The following is a 12,065-nucleotide window of genomic DNA, read 5'->3' as shown; positions in this document are numbered from 1 at the left end:
TCTCTTCGACTTCTGCCAAGAATCGACCGCTGACTGCTCCAGGATGCCTACAAAACTGCAACAAAGTAGCAAGAAGACTACCAGTGACATTGTAGCACCTAATCCTGCCTGCTTTCTCGACTGTTTCCTGGTAGTACATGCTTTGGGGGCTGCCTGATGTAGGAGGCTGGCCTGGCTTATAGTGGGTACCTAGTCGTACGTACACCTTGTGCCAGGTCAGTTATCCCTTATTAGTAGAATAGTAGTGTTCTAGCAGCTTAGGCTGACAGAGGTAGCTATAGCAGAGCAGCTTAGGCTGAACTAGGAGACATGCAAAACTCCTACTATACCTCATATCATATAGCACTATATCATAAGAAAACAGAATACTCAGAGGTACTAATAATAAAGCCACTTTTTTTTGTGACAATATGCCAAAAGTATCTCAGAGGATATACTCCCTTAGGAGGTAAGTAAAATACACAAAATATACACACAGCCAAAATCAGGTAAGTAAAACACTTAGAAAAGTAGTGCAAACACTGTAGAACACAATAGAATGCAATAGGAGAAAATAGGCATAGGGGTAACACAAAACATATACTCCAAAAGTGTAATGCGAACCACAAATGAACCCCAGGCCTAGTGTAGTGTGTAGAGGGTCGCTGGGAGTGTAAGAAAACACTAAGGGTGTCCAGGATACCCCACCCCAAGACCCTGAAAAGTAGGAGTAAAGTCACCCTACCACCTCAGAAAGACAGTAAAGTCGAGATAGGGGATTCTGCAAGGACAACAACTGACTGCAAAGCACTGAAGACGGATTCCTGGACCTGAGGACCAGCAAAGGAAGGGGACCAAGTCCAAGAGCCACGCAAGTGTCCAGGGGGGGCAGAAGCCCACTAAACCCCAGATGAAGGTGCAAAAGGGCTGCCTCCGGGTGGAAGAAGCTGATGATTCTGCAACAACGGAAGGTGCCAGGAACTTCTCCTTTGGTCTGAAGATTTATCACGGCGTGCTGGAGGATGCAGAGCTGTTTCCACGCAGAAAGACTGCAAACAAGCCTTGCTAGCTGCAAGAGTCGCAGTTGAAGATATTGGGTGCTGCCAGGGCCCAGCAAGGACCAGGAGGTCGCAACTTGAAGGAGGAGACAGAGGGGGCACTCAGCAACAGAGAGCCCACGCAGAAGCAGGCTGCACCAACAGAAATACCTGAACAGGCGTTCAAGAAATCTGAGCATGGCGGTTGTCTCAGCACAACAAAAGAGGGTCCTACGAAGTTGGAGGTCAAATCAGCGAGTTGAGCAATGCAGGACGGAGTGCTGGGGACCTGGGCTAGGCTGTGCATGAAGGAAGTCTTGCAAAAGTGCACAGAAGCCCTAGCAGCTGCAGATCATGCAGTACACAGGATTACTGTCTGGAGTGGAAAGGCAAGGACTTACCTCCACCAAATTTAGACAGAAGGACCACTGGACTGTCGGGGTCACTTGGATCCAGCTCCTGTGTTCCAGGGACCACGCTCGTCAAGATGAGAGGGGACCCAGAGGACCGGTGATGCAGAAGTTTGGTGCCTGCGATAGCAGGGGGAAGATTCCGTCGACCCACGTGAGATTTCATCTTGGCTTCCAGTGCAGGGTGAAGGCAGACAGCCCTCAGAGCATGCACCACCAGGAAACAGTCGAGAAAGCCGGCAGGATTAGGCACTACAATGTTGCTGGTAGTCTTCTTGCTACTTTGTTGCGGTTTTGCAGGCGTCCTGGAGCAGTCAGCGGTCGATCCTTGGCAGAAGTTGAAGAGAGAAGTGCAGAAGAACTCTGGTGAGCTCTTGCATTCGTTATCTGAAGAGAAACCCACAGGAGAGACACTAAATAGCCCTCAGAGGAGGATTGGCTACTAACCAGGTAAGAGCCTATCAGGAGGGGTCTCCGACGTCACCTGCTGGCACTGGCCACTCAGAGGTCTCCATTGTGCCTCACACCTCTACATTCAAGATGGCAGAGGTCTGGGACACACTGGAGGAGCTCTGGGCACCACCCCTGGGATGGTGATGGACAGGGGAGTGGTCACTCCCCTTTCCTTTGTCCAGTTTCGCACCAGAGCAGGGGCTGGGGGCTCCCCTGAACCGGTGTAGACTGGCTTATGCAAGGAGGGCGCCATCTGTGCCCTTCAATGCATTTCCAGAGGCTGGGGGAGGCTACTCCTCCCCAGCCCTTAACACCTATTTCCAAAGGGAGAGGGTGTAACACCCTCTCTCAGAGGAAATCCTTTGTTCTGCCTTCCTGGGACTGGGCTGCCCAGACCCCAGGAGGGCAGAAACCTGTCTGAGGGTTGGCAGCAGCGGTAGCTGCAGAGAAAACCCCAGAGAACTAGTTTGGCAGTATCCGAGGTCTATGCTGGAGCCCCGGGGATGCATGGAATTGGCACCCCAATACCAGATTTGGCTTGGGGGGACAATTCTATGATCTTAGACATGTTACATGGCCATGTTCGGAGATACCATTATAGGTATTGACCTATATGTAGTTCACACGTGTAATGGTGTCCCCGCACTCACAAAGTCTGGGGAAATTGCCCTGAACGATGTGGGGGCACCTTGGCTAGTGCCAGGGTGCCCTCACACTTAGTAACTTTGCACCTAACCTTTACTAAGTGAAGGATAGACATATAGGTGACTTATAAGTTACTTAAGTGCAGTGTAAAATGGCTGTGAAATAATGTGGACATTATTTCACTCAGGCTGCAGTGGCAGTCCTGTGTAAGAATTGTCTGAGCTCCCTATGGGTGGCAAAAGAAATGCTGCAGCCTATAGGGATCTCCTGGAACCCGAATACCCTGGGTACCTAAGTACCATATACAAGGGAATTATATGGGTGTACCAGTGTGCCAATGAGAATTGGTAAAATTAGTCACTAGTCTGCAGTGACAATTTTAAAGACATAGAGAGCATAAACACTGAGGTTCTGGTTAGCAGAGCCTCAGTGATACAGTTAGGCACCACACAGGGAACACATACATATAGGCCACAAACTTATGAGCACTTGGGTCCTGGCTAGCAGGGTCCCAGTGACACATATCAAACACACTGACTACATAGGGTTTTCACTATGAGCACTGGGCCCTGGCTAGCAGGATCCCAGTGAGACAGTGAAAACACCCTGATATATACTCACAAACAGGCCAAAAGTGGGGGTAACAAGCCTAGAAAGAGGCTACCTTCCTACACCAGTCAACAAGAGAATCACCTTCAAACTCCTCACCCACGCTCACAAAGCACTGCACAACACCGGACCAGAATACCTCAACAGACGGCTCTCATTCTACACCCCGACCCGGCATCTCCGCTCCCCCGACTTCGCCCTCGCAACCATCCCACGCGTCCGCAGAACTACAACCAGCGGCAGATCATTCTCGCACCTCGCTGACAAAATGTGGATACTCTTCCCACCCACCTGCGCCAGATCAAAGATCTCCTTAACTTCAAGAAACTTCTCAAGACCTGGCTGTTCAAGCAGTAGCAGCCCACCCCCCTCCCCCCCCGCTTCCACCTCCCTCCTCAGCACTTTGAGTCCTCATGGGGTGAGTAGTGCGCTTTACAAATTCCTGATTGATTGATTGATTGTAAGGTCCCAGGAGTCTGTAGGATTTCTTAAGAATCCTGCGACCTCCGAAAGGTAATCTATGTCAGTGATGCAGCCATGTTTACATTTCACATGTTTAACTTCATGTTACAATCGTAAAGGCTATTTCCTTTTGCTAGCTGTTGTGTTTCTGTATATTTTTTAAGTAGCATACACTGGTTGTGTGAGCCAGGTCTTTGTTGGATGTCTAGTGCGTTCTGGCTGATGGTTAGTGGTAAAGACGGGGCATGATTGCTACCTCCAGGCAGTTCCAGTGGGTCAGGATGGTGTTCAGACTGCCTGCTCGTCCCATCTTTTGTCACTCTGCAGAGCACATCAGATGTGGTAATTGTAGCTACCATTTTATATGGGGGTGTGGGAAGGAGGGAGGCAGCTGTTGAAATACTGACAGGTGCAAAGGAAAATGTGCTTACCAGTGAGGAGAGAGTGGTTCGTGTGTGTGAGCGAGAGACTGGTGAAGGTGGGGGGGACACAAGGAGGTACCTGCAGGAGGGCAGAATATAAAGACAGTGATGAAGAGGAAGGAGACAACCTGCACCTACGCAGGTGGACAGTTTCAGGAGATGTGGATAGAGAAAGAAGTGGCAGAAGGATGAAGAGCTGCAGAGGCCAGTCTGAATGACAGAGCAAGACCGATCGAAGCCCCCTGAAGGCCACTGAAGGCCACTTCCCTGCAACTGACCTTGGTAATGTTTAAATCACAGGCCTGGCTTGTTTTGGGGAAGTATTGATTATTCTGGTTTATGTCCGGATACAATAGAATAATAGAAAACTCAGAGGCACCCAAATAGCAGTCATTGCTGTGATTTACTCCTGTCGTAGTTTGGACTCTTGCTCTAGGCAAGACTGCTGGTTAAAGGATGACAGTACTTTTGCTTGTAGGCGACTATGCCTATCCTACAACAAGTCGCAACTGTTGTCCCAACCTTACCGGCTCACTAGCAGCACCTCACCAGAAACATAATAGTAAAAGGTGATTTAGGGCATCCTTTACGCATGGACTCGAGAATAAGACATCTCAGGGAGTGTTGTGGTTAAATGGAGATTACCCCTTTCTCACAGATATATCATGTCTCATGCAAACAAAGGCAATGACAGATGCAGTAAAGTTCCAATAGTTTTTATTTAACACAAGTGCAATTTGTGATATGTTGCATGGGTTGCAATGATTAGGATAATGAATAATGCAAGAAACAGAATTGTGAAGACGAGAGTCATTATTACAAAGACCCCCACCATCTTGCAATACATAGAAAAGACATATGAGATGTAATACGCCCTAATACCCTAACATGATAGGCCTAACCTCCTACCTAAAGGAGAGCTGGGTTTGTTAAACCTAATCTGCCAATGCCATGTCCATGAGAGGAGCCCCCAACCCTTGTTACCTTGGAATGAGGTCTCTGTCTCATACTCCACAGCGACATGAAGACTGGGTCAGCACCAAGACGACGTGCAGCATCGATATCAGCGATGGTGGCGATGCCCTCTGGTCGGAATCCCTCCGATTATTTATCTAAAGTGCGATGTATTTATACAGATCTACCAGGACCCCTGACGTAGGTGTGTTCCAAAACAATAGATAACAGACATGCTTGGGACGGCAATTAATATAAAAAATCCCTCGAAAGTATGGAGAGGGAAAATCCCTAAGTCTGAACACCAACTGTTTGTTTGTCTTTGTTGCTTGATCTTGAAGCCTTAGCACGGTGGCACTGATAATGAAAAGCATAACAAGTGGCCTAACTATAAACAAGGCAGCCATCTTAGAAGAATTAAATAATTAAATGGGCTAAGATAGAGCAAGCTAAGTAGGTTAAAAGTCACTAGGTGACGGGGGCACGAGTCTGCAAGCCAAAGGCTAAGCTAACTCCTGTTATCCCATTAAAACAAATTAGGATTCACTGCACCCTCCCCATTGCCGTAACAGGTATGACGAAGGTACAGGCACCCAAATGCTAAAATTGCTCTGAACTAAAAAAGCTAAATGCATAAAAACCAGCTAAAAAATCTTTAAAATGTGTTAAAAAGGTAATAAAAACAGTTAAAATACATACAGAGATATTAGTGTCAACCATGACAAGCGCAGAGTGCCAAAGCAAACCAATTTAAATGCATCATTTTTAATTGGGAATGGCAAATCAATTCATCAAATTATTTGCTGTACGCATGATCTTGAAGAGTGTCATCAAAGTCACCAACCAAGGACCTCAAAAATGAGTCAACATCATCTGATGTTAAATTGAGTGCTGGGTGGACAAACGGATCCACAGAGCAGTAGTGAGCAGTACTTTCTGGTATAAAGTCATTCGTTGCAGTGCCATCGTCCATAGTAGATCACAAAACGGAAGGCTCATAGGTGGCCTCGCGGAGCAACCTCAGTCTCAAGGGGCATGACCGTGTATGAACCCTCATCGGGGACATCAGCAGTTCGTGGTCCACAGGAGATGTCGGTGCAACAGCAAGACAGACCATAGGCAGATGTTAAAAGAGGCACCATATGCAGCGGAAAACTGGTTGTACGCACCAGAGAAGGGGCCAAAATGACAACGACCAGTCATGCTCCAGTTCCACCGGCAAAGGTGCACCGAAGATCGGAACCATGCGTTCACGGCACAGTGGAGTTGGTGGGAGCAGTTCCATTGCTCTGCATAGCTGGAAAGAAACAACCACTGCGAATCAGAAGAAATAGCAGTAGTAGTCCGCCAATCAAAGCCAAAATAATTGGAAAGCCACCAAACACGCTTGAAAAGAGCGAGTGGATGGCTGATGGGATGACTTCGAAGACAGTCTGGAAGATGGACACAAAACCAGACCGACTGCCTTAAAGAAATGAACAATCCCAGTGGTGCTTGAAGCATTGAATATTCTGGATACCAGTTCTCCAAAGTGCTTGGGGAAGTTGGTATTTAATAGGGATTGTATCTCGGCTGATGATCTCGCAATCTGGAGAGCATACGTCTCCTTTGCAGATGTCAAGGCGACCTGTTTTTGAAACAATAGCGCCTTTAGCCTGCTCAGATTGTCATAGTTCACATTAATAGTATCTATGTGAGGCCACATGTCAGATACTTTTATCTCTCATGTGGGGAGGAATAACACATGTCCACAATACGTAACGACCTTTGAGACCGAAATTGCGTAGGCAATTCCAGGTTGCATGCCGCAACAACTTTGATTGTTCAGTACCACATAACTTCAATTGGAAAGTACATGAAATACCGGGAAAATCAAAGGGACGTGAGTACCCTTCAGTAAACAGGCTAAGTTTGTGACCCCCGCATTGCAAAGGCCATGAAGGGACACATCCTTGCATATCATTGAATGACTAACAGCAGTCTCAAATTCACTTACGCTAAGTAAGACCTCTGTTTCGCCGTTCAGACATTTATAATCAAAGGGCAACTCCCACTCTTAATATAGCTATCTCCTAGTTGCTCGTACCTTCCCACTGCAAGATGTTTCAGGCAGCTTGAGAAACGAAAGGTCAAAATGGGTAAATTAATTATAGTTGAAGGACTCTCTGCCACCGTGAAGGGCAACTTATCTAACTTTTCTACGTGAAGCATGGTGAAACTAGCCTCCCTTTTATCCATTGTCTATTGTTCTCTGGAAAAATTAAAAGCAGTGAAAAATTCACTCCCGTTAATATACTTCCATGGAATGCAGCCATTTTTCAGTGTCTGCAAAGTCCAACCCAGCTGCATGATGGAACGTAGCTGTGTTTGCTCATGATATAACCAGGACAAGTCTGTCTGAGTGATATCAATAGCAGACAACACTATATTTGATAGTGAATAAATTCTGCTGGACAGAGTATTCATGCCGTTGTCGACAACCGCTAAAGCCTTTTCTAAATTTTCCTTATCCAATTGCCTTAAACGCGAAGCAGCCTCAATCTGTGAAAGTTTCCAAATTTCATTGTACATAGCATATAGAAACCTTTTCGAACGCTCTTTTCTAGGACCCAGCAGAAAATCCTGCAAGTCTACATCATCAGAAAGAGTGTTTAGGTGTTTCTTAACTGCGGCTAATTTGTTGGTCTGTACCCATTGCTGGCACACTTTACCCACACTGTATTTCGTAACTATACCTGTAAGCAAGGGTCTGGCCTGTTAATTGAAAAAACCCCTGAAGAGTTCAAAACACGCATTTGACACTCATTAGTGTCATTGGGCCATATTAACCACCCACCGGGACTGGAAAGTGAAGAATTATAGGTACCAGACTTAACCATTGCGTCTAGCCTTTCCTCTGTGATACTAAGCAATTGTTGCCAATCTTTAAACCTTGCCGGTGTAGGTATATTTGGTGTTTTCAGATCTTTAATTTTTGCTAACCCCAGACAGGATGTCTGCTGAATAGTGTCATTTAAGAAAATCATTTGCACAGGAATCAGGCATGCTCGAAATAAAGCTTCCCTACCCTGTACCTGCCAATCTTGTGTTCCCCATACCACTTTTCAAGTCAATAGTGCTCTTCCAGTATTCGTAACCTTCAACTGCGAGCCGGGAAACAAAGGGATCTGATTAAATCAGTTTTGTGTCAGTTAGCTAAATTTTCCTAATTTGTGCTGGAGGTATTTTAAAATAATACGGCTCTGCTTTTTTTGTGTCATGCCCAGAAAAATATGTACATTTATCACAATAGTATTTTGGGCCCCCCACCGGTGGTGTAGAACTGTGTTCCCACTGTGTGTAATTTAATACTGGCCTGTATCTAGTGGCACGGTGTAGGTAGTAATGTCCCCAATTGTTATAGCAGAACATTTCCCCATAATTCATTGTATGTTCATATATATCATCACTTTCAAAAGCGGAATAGTCCTTCATCTCAGTTAGCATAGGATCAACTGTTTGGACATCCCAATCATCCGAGACAACATCAGGTGTAATTACGTCTGTCATAGAAATTTTGAACATGTATGGTATTTGAATAATTTCTGTAGGCCCGTATATATCAAAGGGAACTTTGTCCCACACAATCCCATCAGAAATTGGTATTGCTGTAACATTTATAGGGGACAAGTCTCTTCGGACCTTATGTGAGGAATGATATGGAGTTAAAACTTCATCAAGAGGCTCAACAGATGAGCGGTCAGGAATATAGCGACCATTTATGAGCAAAAAGAAAACAGTCACAATACCAATCCATAAAAATAATGCAAAAAATGTCAAACAGAACCATAAATAGTTCCACGGGTATATCAAATAGTTCTTTTTAAGCCATTGATACAGCTTACTGATTTTTGAAACACTGTCAATCACAGTGGTGGATGAGTCTGAAGAAAAATCATCAATGTCAATGAAATAGCCAGAGGCAGTCTCTGCAAACACGGGAGCCAGTGCAATATCCGTACTTTGGTCCACTTCACGTGGAGGCTCTTGGTAGACGGCGTCATTAGTCTGTGATGTGTTTGTGTAAAAAACAGCCAAATCCTGGACGGGAGTGGTCACTGAAGTGGTGACAGGAACTAGCAAGAATTCATTTTCCGCCCTCCCCATGGTCGAGGAGGTATCTGGAACAGCATTGGACATTGTTGCATAGTCCGTAGTAATGTTGTTCATTCTACTATGTAGGTGTATGTCCTGTTGGGTAGTGAGAGGGGATCGGGAACCACCCAAGGGACCTCTTGGTCTACTGTGAAGGATCGGCCACATGGTGTAATTTGATGTCATCGATGGAGATAAATCTGTACGTTTGAGAGCCAGACAGTGGTGGTAAGATGACAGTCCTGGTACCTTGAATTCCCAGGACCGGTACAGGTGCTCTGTATGATGGACCGAATTCCTTCTTCACAGCGATCTTCTCACGAACCAGATCCCCAATTTTAGGAATCCAGCCAGTCGAAGTTTTCGCTGAATCCCTTATTCCTAAGGTGGCAGCACTTGCAGATGATTTATCATGACGAAATTGCTGAAGCTCCTGTAAAACAGTGAGACGTTCATTTATGTCAAATGGTGTTTCTGCTGCCACCATACCAGAGGCATCAAGATCTGGGACAATCATAGGTATCCCAAAGAGAACCTCATATGGAGTGCGTCCCCCCAAGGACCGTATTGGCAGATTATTCAGTGTTCTCTGGACCCCATATAGTTGATGTAACCAACTGCGGCCTGAACCTAATACTCGAGCTGTCAAGGACTGCTTTAGATCACGATTCCGCCTCTCCACGACCGAATTTCCCTCGGGATGGTATGGTGAGGAGTAATGGAGTTCAACACCCATCGTCTCCATGGTATCCCTGAATGCCTTAGAGGCAAATGCAGGGCCCTGGTACGAATGGAATGCTGCAACCGCATATGTACCGATAAAGATCAGCACGTCTTTTATAACAGTCCGAGCGTCAGCCGACCGCTGTGGCCATACCCACAGGAATCTAGAACAAGAATCTACAGCGACTAGAATGTATTTGTATGCACCATCAGGCTGTAAGGGACCACAATGGTCCAGGTACACACACTGTAGTGGCCTATTGGACACTAAGAGGGATGTCTGCGGTGGGCGTTTGATATTAGAGCCCTTTATCTGCTGGAAGATGACACAGCAAAGGACATATTTCTTTGTCCGTCTGCAAAGACCAGGCCACCAGAAGCATTTCTGTAAGAGTGTTATCGTGGCCGATATACCAGCATGTGCAGAAGCAACACCCTGATACGCTCCTTTTATGAGATCTAATCTCTGGTCTTCGTTGGGGATCACTCGATCTCCAACCCCAGGAATTGTTGAGTAGGCAACATTCTGTGCACTGATATGGTAAGTATAGTTTGAAGGGTATCCCTTCGGAAGGGGCTTGCCTGCAGCCAAAGCTTTCACAGCAGTCAGTATTTCATTATCCAATCTCGTTTGCGAACGAGTCACTGCAGCCACAGAAGCCGTAGCTACTGCTGCTTTGGCCGCATCATCAGCCAAAGTGTTGCCAGTAACGTGTACTCCTACACGTTGGTGGCCAAATGTATGTACTACATAGACACGCGGTAGCTTATCCTTAAGATCAGCCACCCTCCCCCACAATATTTTGTGTTTAATGGTGTTCCCTTTAGAGTCTCTAAACCTGTTCAGCTTCCAATGATTGAGATAGTCATTGTATGACTGAACGCAGTAATATGAGTCACAGACTATTAAAGTCAGGCATCCTGGCTTAGTATGTTCGAGCGCTAGTATTAGAGCTTTAAGTTCAGCCAACTGGGCTGTGCAGTCCCCTAAGGTATGCGTGTAGGTATTGTGAGGGTGGAAGACTCCATCTTCCATCACTCCGCTCACGGCTGCGTAAGCTGCTGAGTATTGATGTTTAGTGCCTACAGCCGGTTGTGCTGAACCGTCAGTATATATGACAGTATGATATCTGTCTAGTGGCAAGATATTTAGAGGAGCGGGGTACTCTTGTTCGTACTGGAGAAACTCTTGTGTCTGAAGTTTTGGATCAAAAATGTAATCGACATCAGTGGCGGTCAGAGACGTTGCCCATTGAATCCAACGTTGATGTAATGCTTTAGTGTTTGGAGCGCTTGCTTTGGTGACAGCCTCTAAAGCTGGCACCGGAGAGACTACAATAATACGTTTCCCCTGAGCAAGTGGCCTCTCTTTTATGAAGACCATTTGAACTGCCGTCAAAATCTTTTCTGTAGGTGCAAAACGCTGTTCTGCATTAGAGTATAAATGTGATTTCTATGCTATGAGTACTGTGTCGCCTTCGTTGAAGGGGACATAAGTAAATCCAATGGCACCAGTGTGAGAAAGTAGCCTCTTTCTAGCCTTGTTACCCCCACTTTTGGCCTGTTTGTGAGTGTATGTCAGGGTGTTTTCACTGTCTCACTGGTATCCTGCTAGCCAGGGCACAGTGCTCATAGTGAAAACCCTATGTTTTCAGTATGTTTGTTATGTGTCACTGGGACCCTGCTAGTCAGGACCCCAGTGCTCATAAGTTTGTGGCCTATATGTATGTGTTCCCTGTGTGGTGCCTAACTGTCTCACTGAGGCTGTGCTAACCAGAACCTCAGTGGTTATGCTCTCTCATTTCTTTCAAATTGTCACTAACAGGCTAGTGACCAGTTTTACCAATTTACATTGGCTTACTGGAACACCCTTATAATTCCCTAGTATATGGTACTGAGGTACCCAGGGTATTGGGATTCCAGGAGATCCCTATGGGCTGCAGCATTTCTTTTGCCACCCATAGGGAGCTCTGACAATTCTTATACAGGCCTGCCACTGCAGCCTGAGTGAAATAACGTCCACGTTATTTCACAGCCATTTTACACTGCACTTAAGTAACTTATAAGTCACCTATATGTCTAACCTTTACCTGGTAAAGGTTAGGTGCAAAGTTACTTAGTGTGAGGGCACCCTGGCACTAGCCAAGGTGCCCCCACATTGTTCAGGGCCAATTCCCCGGACTTTGTGAGTGCGGGGACACCATTACACGCGTACACTACATATAGGTCACTACCTA

The sequence above is a fragment of the Pleurodeles waltl genome, chromosome 4_2, assembly GCF_031143425.1.
Source record: "Pleurodeles waltl isolate 20211129_DDA chromosome 4_2, aPleWal1.hap1.20221129, whole genome shotgun sequence".
Classification (NCBI taxonomy): domain Eukaryota; kingdom Metazoa; phylum Chordata; class Amphibia; order Caudata; family Salamandridae; genus Pleurodeles; species Pleurodeles waltl.
This window is presented reverse-complemented; position numbering follows the sequence as displayed.